We start from the raw sequence: 253 nt of genomic DNA, 5'->3' as shown, positions 1-253 counted from the left end.
AAACAGTGACCCCACAGCCCCAAAACAGTGACCCCACAGCTCCAAAACAGTGACCCCACAGCTCCAAAACAGTGACCCCACACCCCACAGCACCTCCCAGACAGCCCCAAAACAGTGACACCACACCCCACAGCCCCAAAACAGTGACACCACACCCCACAGCACAGCCCCAAAACAGTGACCCCACACCCAAGGGCTCCTCCCAGACAGCCCCAAAACAGTGACCCCACACCCCACAGCCCCAAAACAGTGA

The 253-nt window shown here is 58.9% G+C and overlaps 1 protein-coding gene across 3 annotated transcripts in view; it reads right to left on the bottom strand.

Annotated features, from left to right (window-relative positions):
* The window catches only part of ASIC1 (acid sensing ion channel subunit 1), a 23475-nt gene that overhangs the window by 510 nt on the left and 22712 nt on the right, over positions 1-253 (bottom strand). The window lies entirely within an intron of this gene.

Source organism: Neopelma chrysocephalum, unplaced genomic scaffold (genome assembly GCF_003984885.1).
Source record: "Neopelma chrysocephalum unplaced genomic scaffold, ASM398488v2 Primary Assembly neopelma1_136, whole genome shotgun sequence".
NCBI lineage: Eukaryota > Metazoa > Chordata > Aves > Passeriformes > Pipridae > Neopelma > Neopelma chrysocephalum.
This window is presented reverse-complemented; position numbering and strand designations above follow the sequence as displayed.